Source organism: Hakea prostrata, chromosome 1 (assembly GCF_041222555.1).
Source record: "Hakea prostrata isolate BN-2017 chromosome 1, UWA_Hpros_2, whole genome shotgun sequence".
Lineage (NCBI taxonomy): Eukaryota > Viridiplantae > Streptophyta > Magnoliopsida > Proteales > Proteaceae > Hakea > Hakea prostrata.
Window position 1 is genome coordinate 49,146,581 of NC_142600.1, and position 15,679 is coordinate 49,162,259.

The 15,679-nt window shown below is 38.3% G+C and overlaps 2 non-coding genes across 2 annotated transcripts; both read left to right on the top strand.

The window, feature by feature from the left end:
- The first annotated feature begins 5,121 nt into the window (after nucleotides 1-5,121).
- Nucleotides 5,122-5,228, top strand: LOC149029083 (small nucleolar RNA R71). The gene has a single exon (XR_016171393.1). It is a non-coding gene; the product is annotated as a small nucleolar RNA R71 (small nucleolar RNA).
- A 5,709-nt stretch (nucleotides 5,229-10,937) lies between these two features.
- On the top strand, nucleotides 10,938-11,044 carry LOC149029084 (small nucleolar RNA R71). Its single transcript, XR_016171397.1, has one exon. It is a non-coding gene; the product is annotated as a small nucleolar RNA R71 (small nucleolar RNA).
- The last annotated feature ends 4,635 nt before the right edge of the window (nucleotides 11,045-15,679 follow it).

Below are 15,679 nucleotides of genomic sequence, written 5' to 3' on the forward strand. Positions count from 1 at the left end.
GGCATTCTTTGATGCAGGAAAGTACTTCATCAAGAACTTCTCTACTAAATCATTCCATGTGGCTACTGATTGTGGAGGTAAGGAGTTCAACCATGCTCTTGCTTTATCCCGCAATGAGTAAGGGAATAGCTTCAATCTCAAAGCTTCTTCAGTTGCTCCCAGTATCTTGAAAGAGTCACTTACTTCCATGAAGAGTCTAAGATGGAGATGAGGATCTTCTGTTGGCATCCCACTGAATTGTCCTATAGTCTGAAGCATTTGGAACATCACAGGCTTAAGTTCAAAATGTAATGCTTGAATTTCTGGCCTTACTATACTTGGATTCAGTTCATGCAACCTTGGGACAACATATCCTCTAATGGCCCTATCTCTATCATCACCCTCAGCTGCCATATTATTCTCATTATTATTCAATCCATTTCTCACTGCTTCAGCCATTGTTTGACCTGCTGCTAAACCTTGCTACTTCCTTCTTCTAGCTCGAAATGTCCTTTCGATTTCAAGGTCAAAGGGTATCAACTCTTGATCAGGCAACAGACTCATACAAGGGTAAAAGCACCTGAGAATAAAAGGAAACTAATATCAAAGTAAAGAAATTTCAGTAGATAACTAAAACTTACTTCTACACTAATTATTAAAGACAAAATTCCCCGGCAACGGCGCCAAAAACTTGTTGCTTGTATCTCAAGATATCACGCAAGTATACGTATCGCAATCAAGTAATAAATGATAAGTAAAGTATCGATCCCACGGAGAATTATATCCTTAACTTTCAATGTAAAAATAAAATTGATTTAAATGAAATTAACAAGGTTGATTGGTGTTTGTCTAACTAATTAACCAAATGACAGGTAAAGAAAACTAAGAAACTAAAATGTAGATTTGAGCAATGGAAGAAACTTAATGAGTGACAAGTGTGTTAGGAATCAAGTTTCCCTTCCCCTGAATTTTAAAACACAAATACTAAAGCAATACTACAACCCCAAGATAAATCAAGAACTTGGAATGAATGGCAATATGGTATTTTCCAATACACATAAGCTAGCATCCTAAATCAACATCTGCATATTCCTATGAAGAATTGAATTAAGAATGCAATTTAAACCCAATCCAATCAATGGTAATGTGAGGTAATTGGGTATTCCTACCCAACCTACTAATTAACACAACCTAATTAAAGATGATGCTAACTCACACAATTCAACAAACACCTAGACTTCATTAATTTTCCAATTAATGAAATCATAACATTCAATCATGAAAGATGGTTCAAGAACTGAAATTAGTCAATATAACATGCTGAATTCATTAACAATAAAGTGGATTGCAATAAAACTAAAGAACACATGATTAGTTACATGTCAAAATTCAGGTTTAGGTACTACTATCATCCCAACACAGCTAAGATTTAGCCCATAACAGAATTCAAATGCATAAAACCAAGTATAGTTGACATGAGACTAGAAAATAAGAAGATAGAGTTATAAAAACAAGAATAAACTAAGGCTTCAATGCTTCCACATGAGCTCCAGCTTTCTTCTTCAGCAAATCAGCAACTCCAGCAGCTCCTTGCTTCCACAAGAGCTCCAAAGATTCGTTCTCTACCTCCTTCCTCTCAGCCGAGTCTCTCCTCCACACCTTGGTCGAATTATCTCCCCTTTCCTCCTTGCCTCTCTTCTCTTTCTTCCATAAATGTCTTCAATCATTAGGTTAGATTCTGGCCATAGGATTAGAACTTTCCTCCTGAGATCAAGGGCTGAAAACCATAATGTATTTACAAGAATTTAGTCCACTTAAGTTAGCCCTTTTTGGTCAATTCCATTTGAATTGGATCTGAGAATATTCTGCTCCGTTGTTGTAGCAATGCAGCAACAACTCTACAACAAAGTTAGAGGACATGTTCTTCTATTATGAATCTTCACCTACATGTTCAAGAGAAAGAGAAACAGCCAAATTCATCCATAAAAAGAAGGGAAATTCATGCAATGGTGACAAAAATGAACTAAACAAAATGCAACATGTTAAGACTAAATAAGACAACACCTAATGAATACTATCACTAAAACAAAGACAAAATACTCCTAAATCAAGCCATCTCAAGTATAAAAGTTATAAATCTTAACTCTATTTCATAGAGTTATCACACCCCCAAACTTAAGACATTGCTTGACCTCGAGCAATAAAGACAAATGAAAACAACAACTAACTACTAATGAAAGCATGAGGAAATTAAAAGAAAAGAAAAGCAAATAACCTGGCTTAAGCATGCAATAGGATGAGTGTTAGACAGAAGTTGCCTCTCAATCTTTTTCTAAATTTTCAGATCCAACACATCTGGCCAATAACACTTAGATATCATAGTTTACTCATCAGGATGCTCTCAAGTGTGTGTGTGAAAGTTAAGGATCTTGCCCCAGATCACCCTAGTCTAGCTGAATCATGGTCATCAAGTTTAGTTCATTGATCTAATATGTTGACCAAATGATTACCTCTCCACTAATTAGGAATCCATATCTTTTTACAACCCCAAGAACTTGTTTCATACTCTTTTGAGCATTTGACCCCCCAAACTTATTCTTTATGAACTTTTTTTTCTCAAAAACTTGTTGCTTGTATCTCAAGATATCACGCAAGTATACGTATCGCAATCAAGTAATAAATGATAAGTAAAGTATCGATCCCACGGAGAATTATATCCTTAACTTTCAATGTAAAAGTAAAATTGATTTAAATGAAATTAACAAGGTTGATTGGTAATTAACTAACTAAATACTCAAATGACAGGTAAAGAAAACTAAGGAACTAAGATGTAGATTAAGCAATGGAAGAAACTTAAATGAGTGACAAGTGTGTTAGGAATCAAGTTTCCCTTCCCCTGAATTTTATAACACAAATACTAAAGCAATACTACAACCCCAAGATAAATCAAGAACTTGGAATGAATGGCAATATGGTATTTTCCAATACACATAAGCTAGCATCCTAAATCAACATCTGCATATTCCTATGAAGAATTGAATTAAGAATGCAATTTAAACCCAATCCAATCAATGGTAATGTGAGGTAACTGGGTATTCCTACCCAACCTACTAATTAACACAACCTAATTAAAGATGATGCTAACTCACAAAATTCAACAAACACCTAGACTTCATTAATTTTCCAATTAATGAAATCATAACATTCATTCAAGAAAGATCATTCAAGAACTGAAATTAGTCAATATAACATGCTGAATTCATTAGCAATAAATTGGATTGCAATAAAACTAAAGAATACATGATTAGTTACATATCAAAATTCAGGTTTAGGTACTACTATCATCCCAACACAGCTAAGATTTAGTCCATAACAGAATTCAAATGCATAAAACCAAGTATAGTTGACATGAGACTAGAAAATAAGAAGATAGAGTTATAAAAACAAGAATAAACTAAGGCTTCAATGCTTCCACATGAGCTCCAGCTTTCTTCTTCAGCAAATCAGCAACTCCAGCAGCTCCTTGCTTCCACAAGAGCTCCAGCATTCGTTCTCTACCTCCTTCCTCTCAGCCAAGTCTCCCTCTCACACCTTGGTCGAATCTCTCGTTTATGCACATCAATCAAAGTCTTTCCAGTGGCCAAGAAGGGTCTTCCAAGAATGATGGGCACATCTCTATCAGCTTCAAAATCAAGAACAATGAAATCAGCAGGGAAGATGAACTTATCAACTCTTACCAAGACATCTTCAATTTCTCCTTCAGGATGAGCTAAGGATCTATCAGCCAGCTGAAGTGTTACTGTAGTTGGCCTTGCTTCTCCCACACCAAGCTTCTTGAAGATTGACATTGGCATAAGGTTAATGCTAGCTCCAAGGTCACAAAGGGCTCTCCCAATATAATTTTCTCCAATAGCACAAGGAATGGTGAAACTCGCGGGATCCTTTAATTTTTGAGGAAGCTTGTTCAGCAAGAAGGCACTACTCTCTTGTGTCATGGCTACTGTTTCAAACTCTCCAAATCTTTTTTTTTTAGAAAGGATGTCTTTCATGAATTTCACATAATTTGGCATTTGTTCAAGTGCTTCTACCAATGGTATATTGATGTGGAGCTCCTTCAAAACATCCAAGAATTTCTTGAACTGATGGTTTTGTTGCTGCCTTTGAAATCTTTGAGGAAAGGGGGTGGTTTATAAGGCACTTTTTCTCGGAGAACCCCTGTTGCAATGGAGCTGTAGCTGGTGGTTCAACACTTTGGTGTTCAAAATCAGATTGGTCTTTTTGAACAGCCACTGGATCTTCCTTTTCCCTTTCTTCTTGGATAGGATTAGTTTCCTTCGGTTGACTGGACTTAACATGAGGTGGCTCTATATATTTCCCACTCCGTAATGAAATAACCTTGCAATGCTCTTTGCCTTCCCGCCTAGGATTTTCAGTATCACTTGGCAGTGATCCTTGAGGTCTGTTGCTTAAAGCATTAGCTAGCTGCCCAACTTGATTCTCCAAATTTCTCAATGAAGCTGCTTGGCTCTGAATAATTGCATCATTCTTTGCCATGTATTCTTTCAATAGGAGCTCAATTGATGAAGAAGGTTCTATAGGCTGAATCTTCACTTGCTGTTGAGCACTTGGAAGCTGATAAGGTCTAGTTGGGGTAGATGATGGGCCTACATTCTATCCTTCACCATTCCAAGAGAAGTTAGGGTGCTGCCTCCAACAAGGATTATAAGTGTTGGAGTATGGGTTATTAGCTTTGCTGTAATTACCAACATAGTAGGCTGATTCTGGGTTAGATGGACAACTATCAAAGACATGCTCCCCACCACAATATGTACAAGAGACTGCTAGATTTTTTTGTGGTTGTACAGTTGCAGCCAAGTTTACAGATTTTAACACACTAGTGAGAGATGAAACATGTGCGATTAAGGCATCACCTGCATCCAACTCATAAATTCCAGCCACCCTCTTACTTGCAGAGCTCTTTCAGCTGGCCATTGGTAGTTGTTGTTGGCCATCCTTTCCAAAATTTCATAAGCCTCATTGTAAGACTTTGCCAATATAGCCCCATTGGCTGATGCATCCACTATGGATCGAGTTTGTCCACTTAAACCATTGTAGAAAGTCTCCATCTGAATCCAATGAGGAATGCCATGATGAGGACATTTACGCAAGAGCTCCTTAAACCTCTCCCATGCCTCATATAAAGACTCACTATCCAACTATTGAAAACCAGTTATGTCATTTCTGAGCTTGGCATTCTTTGTTGGAGGGAAGTACTTCATCAAGAACTTCTCTACCAAGTCATTCCATGTAGCTACTGATTGGGGAGGTAAGGAGTTCAACCACGCTCTTGCTCTATCCCGCAATGAATAAGGGAATAGCTTCAATCTCAAAGCCTCTTCAGTTGCTCCAGGTATCTTGAAAGAGTCACTTACTTCCATGAAGAGTCTAAGATGGAGATGAGGATCTTCTGTTGGAAGCCCACTGAATTGTCCCACAGTTTGAAGCATTTGGAACATCACCGGCTTAAGTTCAAAATGTAAGGCTTGAATATCTGGCCGTACTATACTTGGATTCAGCTCATGCAACATGGGGACAGCATATGCTCTGATGGCTCTATCTCTATCATCACCCTCAGCTGCCATATTATTCTCATTATTATTCAATTCATTTCTCACTACTTCAGCCATTGTTGGAACTGCTACTAGGCCTCGTTGCTCCCTCCTTCTAGCTCGAAATGTCCTATCTATTTCGATGTCAAAGGGTGCCAACTCTTGATCAGGCAGCGTGTTCATACAAGGGTAAAAGCACCTGAGAATAAAAGGAAACTAATATCAAAGTAAAGAAATTTCAGTAGATAAAACAAAAACTTACTTCTACACTAATTATCAAAGACAAAATTCCCCGGCTACGGCGCCAAAAACTTGGTGCTTATATCTCAAGATATCACGCAAGTATACGTATCACAATCAAGTAATAAATGATAAGTAAAGTATCGATCCCACGGAGAATTATATCCTTAACTTTCAATGTAAAAGTAAAATTGATTTAAATGAAATTAACAAGGTTGATTGGTAATTAACTAACTAAATACTCAAATGACAGGTAAAGAAAACTAAGGAACTAAGATGTAGATTAAGCAATGGAAGAAACTTAAATGAGTGACAAGTGTGTTAGGAATCAAGTTTCCCTTCCCCTGAATTTTATAACACAAATACTAAAGCAATACTACAACCCCAAGATAAAGCAAGAACTTGGAATGAATGGCAATATGGTATTTTCCAATACACATAAGCTAGCATCCTAAATCAACATCTGCATATTCCTATGAAGAATTGAATTAAGAATGCAATTTAAACCCAATCCAATCAATGGTAATGTGAGGTAATTGGGTATTCCTACCCAACCTACTAATTAACACAACCTAATTAAAGATGATGCTAACTCACACAATTCAACAAACACCTAGACTTCATTAATTTTCCAATTAATGAAATCATAACATTCATTCAAGAAAGATCATTCAAGAACTGAAATTAGTCAATATAACATGCTGAATTCATTAACAATAAAGTGGATTGCAATAAAACTAAAGAATACATGATTAGTTACATATCAAAATTCAGGTTTAGGTACTACTATCATCCCAACACAGCTAAGATTTAGTCCATAACAGAATTCAAATGCATAAAACCAAGTATAGTTGACATGAGATTAGAAAATGAGAAGATAGAGTTATAAAAACAAGAATAAACTAAGGCTTCAATGCTTCCACATGAGCTCCAGCTTTCTTCTTCAGCAAATCAGCAACTCCAGCAGCTCCTTGCTTCCACAAGAGCTCCAGCATTCGTTCTCTACCTCCTTCCTCTCAGCCAAGTCTCCCTCTCACACCTTAGTCGAATCTCTCCTTTATGCACATCAATCAAAGTCTTTCCAGTGGCCAAGAAGGGTCTTCCAAGAATGATGGGCACATCTCTTGGCGCCCACCGTGGGGTTCGAACCCACGACCACAAGGTTAAGAAATAAATGCTCAAAACAATTCTTTATGAACTCCTCTTTTTTTGATTTTTTTTGATTTTTTATTTTTTTATGTTGTCATCTTGCCTTTTTACGCGAATATCGCTCATTTGTGATGAAGATACCCGGTTACTCAACAAGATCACAAACAAGAGTGCATTGCATGCTCATATTCTGGGCCACTGTTGACGTCAAAAATACACATGGGTTACATGCATATTCCTGGTTACTAGGTTGCCCAAAACAGCGGAACATTATTCTCTTTTTCTTTCTTTCTCTTTTTTTTTTTTTTTTTTTTTTTTTTTTTTTTTTATGCTCATATTTCAGGCCACTGTTGACGTCAAAAATACACATGGGTTACATGCATATTCCTGGTTACTAGGCAACCCAAATCAGCGGAGCATTATTCTTTTGGGGAAGGGTAGGGATCAAACCTCAATCAATATTCACAATGCACAAAGTTCTTGGAAACAGCCAAATGGGGATCCCTAATGTGTAAGTCTTGAAGTTCTCATTTAATCAATTCTAAAATCCTAAAAACTCTCACATTGATCCAGCTTTCCCCAGGTTCTCTAGAGCTTGAAACATCACTTGGTGCATCAATAATATGGCATCACAAACATGAGTAAATGCAGACATCAGATCATTATAGCAGAATTGTGCTAAGATTTCCAACAAAACCAGAGTAAGAGGCACTGACATTCACATTCCTTAACAACCATCCAAATTTCATGAAAAGCCAGATTAACTACACAAAACATCTACCCAAAACAGCTACTCTAAAACTGGACAACAACTCTAAACTATACAGCCACAAAAGAAAGCTGAAAAAAATTAAGTAACTGGGGACATCCATAACATGAAGATAACATATGCAATTATTGGAACATTGCAAAACTTACCCCCCAAACTAAAGACGAGCAGTGTCCTCACAGCGAAAGAAAGGAAAAGAAAGTAAGGTAATAAAAGGAAAACACAGTAAAAGAAGAGAGAGAACAGAACTTCCCTGAACAAGCTAGGCCTCATCATCATCACTATGAAGAAATTTCTTGGTGGAGATGGATGTGAAGCGGGTCTCAGCTATGGGAGAGGCAAAATAAGAGGGACCCATTGAAGCACTAGAACTAGGGTCGGTTCTGCTCTTCTTCTTAGGGGCCATTTCGAATGGAATGCACAAGGTTGGCCCCTAACAACCAAAATTGAATTCAAACAAAAACACTATCAAACGAAACATAAAAAAAAAAAAAAAACAGAAACAGTAGAAGATAAAAAAAAAAAACAACTAATCAAACAAACACTAAAACAGACCATATCTAAAATAGACCATATCTATCAAAAACAGAAACACCATACAAGTACAAAACAAAAAAAACAAACAAATAACAAATAATTAACTACAACTAATCAGACAAATAGCAAGAACAAACAAATAACAAAAACAGAGGAGATGAGCATAGGGTAATGATGACCCAGAAATTCTGTGTTGGTGTGTGCGAGTGATGGTATCTCCTAAACAGCACCTAAAACAAATGAAAAACTTTGCATATACCTTAACGAAAACAGACGCCAAGACAATTTAAGAGCAAACACATAAACCATAAACCAAAAGTGAACATTCGACAATAACAGCAGCCAATCAGAAATTTCACAAATATGGAATGAAAGAAAAGAAATGGGGAGAACACTTAGCTGATGTGGTGTAGGGAAGATGGAAGGTCGAAATACCACAAAAACATGCCCGAAATCCAGTACAGCACCGGTAGTCCTCTGAAAAGTGATTCGATGATGGAATGGGGAAAAAGTTAGGGTTTTTGTGAAAGATGGGCAATCGGTGAAGAAGAAGGTTGCTTTGGTGGGTGAATGTAGGTAAATGGAGGTGTGAAAGTCTTTGAGAAGCAGAAAATGGAAGAAGAAAGGAGGAGGAATCGCAGTGGAGAAGACGATGGTGCTGGTTAGGTGCAAAGAAGTGAGCTTCGAGTGTTTTGGGATTTTGTTTGAAATGAGAAGGTTAATGGGTTGGGGTGGGTATTGGTTCAGAATTGGTTCGAATCAGTATTGGTTCATAATGGTTTAATAGAAGTTTTGAAGTGTATTTTTGATGGGTTGGTTGGGTTTAAGGTTAAACCGGGTCAAGGAGTGGTTTTATCGTTGCTGTGGTGTTGTGGTAGCTTTGCTATAGCAACGAACACAGAATGTAATTTTCAACAGAGAATGTAATGTGTCAACAGAACATGTAAGACCCGTAGCTGAGGATCAAAACTTTGTAGTAGCATTGTGGCCACATCGCTACAACAAAGATAGTGAAATTTGCTGGATATTGAAACATGCTCTGTTCAGCAATTTGATTTAATGATAAGTTTGGCAAAACACCCAAGCACTCTCTGTTTGTTCCCCACACTCCCTGCACATCAAAGACACCTGTCAGCAAATTATCTGTCGGTTTTTTTTTTTTTTTTTTTTTCTTTTTTTCATCACACATTATGAACTACCCATGACTTTATTAAACCCCTAATGAACTACTAGCACACAATTAAACTAAAAATAATGAAATCTAAGTGACCTCCCTTCTTTTTAAGCCTCTTGAAGGATGATTGAAGATTTGTCCCGCTCCAATGGTGCTCCCCAATAATGCTTGATCCACTGCATGCTCTAGTTCCCAAGGCCATTTAATGATTTCTTCTTGTGCACCTTCCATAATTGGACTCAAACTCCTCTGATGCTTCATGTACCTGTTGCAACATTCCTCCAACCAAATTTTAAGCTTTAATACTGAAGGACTGATCCCGTTGATCTTTACTATACTCCATCCCATTGCTCTTCTACACTTCGTCAGCACTTCAAGTAGCATATCTTCTTGCTCCTTTGTTAGCAGTGCTAAAACAAAAACATGGAGTGTTTTGGCTGCATCCAAATGGGCAAACTGAGAGTGTTTTGAAAGAGGTGTGAACTCTAACATAGGTGGCTCTTCAATTGATGTTTTAGGGGCTTTAGTTTCAAGCTCAGATAATACAAGAGACTCAAATCTACTCCCACTCAATGCCTTAGCTGGTCTTGCCTCTAACAAATCCATATATCTACTTGCTTCATCATCCACTTGTTCAATTTCTATTGCCAATGAAAGCTCTAGTGGGATTTTAATACACTCTGCCTCCAACTCTTCGGAAACCAGCTCTTCAAGGACATCCACAACAAAGCACTCTTCTATTGCATCTGGAGATCTAGGATTTTCTGTAGCACATGGCAATGATCCTTGAGAGCGATTACTTAAAGCACTAGCCAGCTGTCCAACTTGATTCTCCAAATTTCTCAATGAAGATGCTTGACTTTGAATCATTGCATCATTCCTTGCCATATACTCCTTTAATAAAAGCTCTATTGATGAAGAGGGTTCCATAGGTTGAATGTTCACTTGCTGTTGAGCACTTGGAAGCGGATGAGGTCGAGGCAGGATGGAAGATGGGCTTGCATTCCGTCCTTGAGCATTCCAAGAGTAGTTAGGGTGCTGCCTCCAACCAAGATTATAGGTGTTGGCATATGGGTTATTGGCATTGCTGAAATTACCATCATAGTAAGCTAATTCTCGGGTTAGATGGACAGCTATCAAAGACATGCTCCCCACCACAATATGTACACGAGATTGCTGTATGTTGTTGAGTTTGTACAGTTGTAGAGGCAAGTTTATGGATTTTAACACACTAGTTAGGGATGACACTTGTGAAGTTAAAGTTGTCACCGCATCTAACTCATAAATCCCTGCCACTCTCTTATTTGCAGCACCTCTCTCAGCTGGCCATTGGTAGTTGTTGTTGGCCATTCTCTCCAAGATCTCATAAGCTGCAGTGTAAGACTTTGCCAATATAGCCCCATTTGCTGATGCATCCACTATGGATCGAGTTTGTCCACTTAAACCATAGTAGAAAGTCTCCATTTGAATCCAATGAGGAATACCATGGTGAGGATATTTACGCAAGAGCTCCTTAAATCTTTCCCATGCCTCATACAAGGATTCACCATCCAACTGTTGAAAACCAGTGATATCATTTCTGAACTTGGCATTCTTTGATGCAGGAAAGTACTTCATCAAGAACTTCTCTACTAAATCATTCCATGTGGCTACTGATTGTGGAGGTAAGGAGTTCAACCATGCTCTTGCTTTATCCCGCAATGAGTAAGGGAATAGCTTCAATCTCAAAGCTTCTTCAGTTGCTCCCGGTATCTTGAAAGAGTCACTTACTTCCATGAAGAGTCTAAGATGGAGATGAGGATCTTCTGTTGGCATCCCACTGAACTCTCCTATAGTTTGAAGCATTTGGAACATCATAGGCTTAAGTTCAAAATGTAATGCTTGAATTTCTGGCCTTACTATACTTGGATTCAGTTCATGCAATCTTGGGACAGCATATCCTCTAATGGCCCTATCTCTATCATCACCCTCAGCTGCCATATTATTCTCATTATTATTCAACCCATATCTCATTGCTTCAGCCATTGTTTGACCTGCTGTTAAACCTCGCTACTTCCTTCTTCTAGCTCGAAATGTCCTTTCGATTTCAAGGTCAAAGGGTATCAACTCTTGATCAGGAAGCAAATGACTCATACAAGGGTAAAAGCACCTGAGAATAAAAGGAAACTAATATCAAAGTAAAGAAATTTCAGTAGATAACTAAAACTTACTTCTACACTAATTATCAAAGACAAAATTCCCCGGCAACGGCGCCAAAAACTTGTTGCTTGTATCTCAAGATATCACGCAAGTATACGTATCGCAATCAAGTAATAAATGATAAGTAAAGTATCGATCCCACGGAGAATTATATCCTTAACTTTCAATGTAAAAATAAAATTGATTTAAATGAAATTAACAAGGTTGATTGGTGTTTGTCTAACTAATTAACCAAATGACAGGTAAAGAAAACTAAGGAACTAAAATGTAGATTTGAGCAATGGAAGAAACTTAATGAGTGACAAGTGTGTTAGGAATCAAGTTTCCCTTCCCCCAATTTTAAAACACAAATACTAAAGCAATACTACAACCCCAAGATAAATCAAGAACTTGGAATGAATGGCAATATGGTATTTTCCAATACACATAAGCTAGCATCCTAAATCAACATCAGCATATTCCTATGAAGAATTGAATTAAGAATGCAATTTAAACCCAATCCAATCAATGGTAATGTGAGGTAATTGGGTATTCCTACCCAACCTACTAATTAACACAACCTAATTAAAGATGATGCTAACTCACACAATTCAACAAACACCTAGACTTCATTAATTTTCCAATTAATGAAATCATAACATTCAATCATGAAAGATGGTTCAAGAACTGAAATTAGTCAATATAACATGCTGAATTCATTAACAATAAAGTGGATTGCAATAAAACTAAAGAACACATGATTAGTTACATGTCAAAATTCAGGTTTAGGTACTACTATCATCCCAACACAGCTAAGATTTAGCCCATAACAGAATTCAAATGCATAAAACCAAGTATAGTTGACATGAGACTAGAAAATAAGAAGATAGAGTTATAAAAACAAGAATAAACTAAGGCTTCAATGCTTCCACATGAGCTCCAAATTTTCTTCTTCAGCAAATCAGCAACTCCAGCAGCTCCTTGCTTCCACAAGAGCTCCAGCATTCGTTCTCTACCTCCTTCCTCTCAGCCGAGTCTCTCCTCCACACCTTGGTCGAATTATCTCCCCTTTCCTCCTTGCCTCTCTTCTCTTTCTTCCATAAATGTCTTCAATCATTAGGTTAGATTCTGGCCATAGGATTAGAACCTTCCTCCTGAGATCAAGGGCTGAAAACCATCATGTATTTACAAGAATTTAGTCCACTTAAGTTAGCCCTTTTTGGTCAATTCCATTTGAATTGGATCTGAAAATATTCTGCTCCGTTGTTGTAGCAATGCAGCAACAACTCTACAACAAAGTTAGAGGACATGTTCTTCTATATGAATCTTCACCTACATGTTCAAGAGAAAGAGAAACAGTCAAATTCATCCATAAAAAGAAGGGAAATTCATGCAATGTGACAAAAATGAACTAAACAAAATGCAACATGTTGAGACTAAATAAGACAACACCTAATGAATACTATCACTAAAACAAAGACAAAATACTCCTAAATCAAGCCATCTCAAGTATAAAATTTATCAATCTTAACTCTATTTCATAGAGTTATCAGTCTGCAGCTGACCTAATTTCCTACAAAGTGTATCAAAAATTGAAGGTGGATCAGGACTTGATGAAACCTTCATCCACACATCTATATGGTTTTGCAGGGTCATCTGCAGTGGCGGAAGGATCGGTCCAGTTGGATTTATCCATTGGAAGTTTTCCTAAGGAAACAACTGTCCGAATCAATTTTTTGGTGGTTCGGGAACTGCCAGCTTATAATATGATCCTCGGGCGACCATCTTTATCCAAGATAGGTGCTATTGTTTCGACAAAGCACCTGAAGATAAAATTCCCGACTGATATGGGAATTGGTCAAGTCTCCTTTGACCAGAAGATCTCTCGGCAGTGTTATGTTGCCTATTTAAAAGACAAGGAGGGCCCGAGGAAGGTAAGCGCCCCTCCCCATAGAAGTTCGAGATGATCGGGAAGAGACAGAGATGCAAAGACCCGAACCGGTGGAGAAGGCTCGGAACAAATCCAGCCGATGAACCGAGGATGAGAAAAAGATTACTTATATCGGGTCCGAGCAATTGGAAGAATTTAAAGATGAGTTGAAGTTTTTTCTTCAGGCGAATAAAGATGTATTTGCATGGTCTCCGGAGGACATGCCCGGAATCGATCTAGCCATTGCGAGAGCACAAACTCGGATAGACTCTAAGGCAAAACCAAGGATACTTGAAAGAAGAAATTTCTCCATTGAAAAGTATGAAGCCGTTCGAAGCGAAGTTGAAAAACTTAAGAATTCTGGTTTCATAGAACCAATTGAGTGCCCAACTTGGTTGGCCAACGTGGTAATGATAAAAAAGGCGAATGGGAAGTGGAGGATGTGTACGACACTACACAGATCTTAACAAAGCTTGCCCAAAAGATTGCTACCCGTTGCCTCGGATTGACCTCTTGATAGATGCGACTGTAGGATATGAAACTTTAAGTTTCATGGATGCCCCCCTGGCGCAAAACTGTTCGGGATATGGAGGCTCCCAAAACTGTTCGGGATGTACAGTGTTTAACAGGGAGAGTTGCTGCTTTAAATCAATTCATCTCCAAGTCTGGAGAAAAATGTTTGCCTTTCTTCAAGGCACTTAAAGACCTGAAGGGCAGTAAGGAAGCAAAGTGGACTGAAGAGTGCTAGAAATCTTTCGAGGAATTAAAAGAAGCACTTGGACAACCACCGATCCCGTCCGGACCTGGAGAAGGAGGAAATATTACAGCTATATCTAGCGACGTCCCTTTCGGGGGTCGGTGCGATACTTGTTCGGGAAAAGATAAAAAACGGTGGCCGATTTACTATGTAAGCCACGTGTTGCTAGATGCGGAGACAAGATATTCACAAATTAAGAAGCAGGCTCTGGCTCTCATGATGGCCGCCAGGAAGCTAAGGCCATATTTTCAGGCTCATCCAATTGAGGTATTTACAACTTTTCCTCTTAGTAAAGTTCTTAACAAACCTGATATGTCTGGAAGGATGGTGTCCTGGTCGGTTGAACTCAGCGAGTTCCAAGTGAGCTTTAAGCCCAGAACTGCAATCAAGGCTCAGGCATTAGCCGACTTTGTAGTAGAAACTACTGTACCAGTGGAACCCACCATTGAGGATGTAAAACCCAGCCCTAACCTTGACCCGGAAACCTTGTTATTTGTAGGTCCAGTGACCCGAAGTAAAGTAAGAAGTCAGCTTTGGGCCATCCCAGTGGAGGACTTGGTGTCTGGCTTTGAATCCATGAGAGTTGAAGATGAAGTTCAATTTATGGAAACTGAATCTTGATGAAGATCGGATTAGTTGATGGACTTGGAGTGCTCTCTATCATGGTTTGAAGGCATTTCTACCTATTAGGTAAGTCACTTGTTATGTGTGCAAAACCCCTTTAGGATTGGATTTGATCGGGTCTTCAATTCCCTCGTTTTGGAATTCTTTATCGCATTGGTCGATCGATTGGTCGATCGGGACCCGATCGACCAATCCACTCGACCAACGGGTGCTGTCTTAGGCAATTAGGTCTTGCTTGCTCTATTTAAGTCCAATCTCGAGTCTACTTCGTATTTTCTGCCTCCAAACTCTTTGGAACGAACCAAAGACCTCTGCAAGTCATCTCCCTTGCATCCTTGGTGATTTTCTTGATGGATCTTCGTCAAAACTCTTCCTTTTGCATCAAAGGTATGTCTACACTCTCTTCTTCTCCTCCATCTCTGTTTTTCTTTCCTTTTTGAGTTGAGATAGTAGAGGAGATGCTGCATTCTCTGTTGCAAACATCTCTGGACTTGTCTCTCATGATCATCCTAAGGATTAAAGGCTAAAACAATGATCTTAACCATGATCATTGCAAGCTTTTGAAGGAATCATGATCAAACCATGATCTAGTCTTTGTTTAACTTCTGATTTGAATTCTGATCTCCTTGGATCTTCTATATTGATCATGTTAGTAGTCAATTGCTGTGTTTTCTTTTCATGATCCATGATCTATCAAACTCTAGTTATTTCTCTTCTACCATACCATGTTTTC